The sequence below is a fragment of the Penaeus monodon genome, chromosome 34, assembly GCF_015228065.2.
Source record: "Penaeus monodon isolate SGIC_2016 chromosome 34, NSTDA_Pmon_1, whole genome shotgun sequence".
Classification (NCBI taxonomy): domain Eukaryota; kingdom Metazoa; phylum Arthropoda; class Malacostraca; order Decapoda; family Penaeidae; genus Penaeus; species Penaeus monodon.
This window is the reverse complement of record NC_051419.1, coordinates 15,101,763-15,102,215: the sequence shown is the minus strand read 5'-3', so window position 1 is coordinate 15,102,215 and position 453 is coordinate 15,101,763.

Sequence of the window (453 nt, the reverse complement as noted above, 5' to 3'; positions counted from 1 at the left end):
AAAGTGTGTAATGGTGTGTTTTTATTAAACCCGAGTTAAATAGTTTGTTTATATTCAAAAAAGTAAAAAGCGACCCTTTTCAGCATCCCCCCCAGGTGAAAAATTTCAAGTTTTTCATTTCTGAAGTAAATTTCCCTGTGAAGTTTCCCCCCCCTTTCCTAACATTGACAAATCTTTGATTAAATATTTCGTGCGTTGCCCTGGATCCCGAAAAAAACGGGAAAAACACCATTTTAGGGTAATTATACCGAAACGCAGGGAAAAATTTACAAATTATTGTAGTGATTATTATGTTGTTTTGTTTATCAAATAGGAAATTTCCCAAAAACTTTGTGACTAAAGTTTTTTTTTTTTTTAAGTTTGGGGAATCTCTTTTATTTTTGGACGCTGCACTTTCTGGCACTGTACACGCAATTTGTGCTCATGTTAAATTTACACACACACAACCCCACA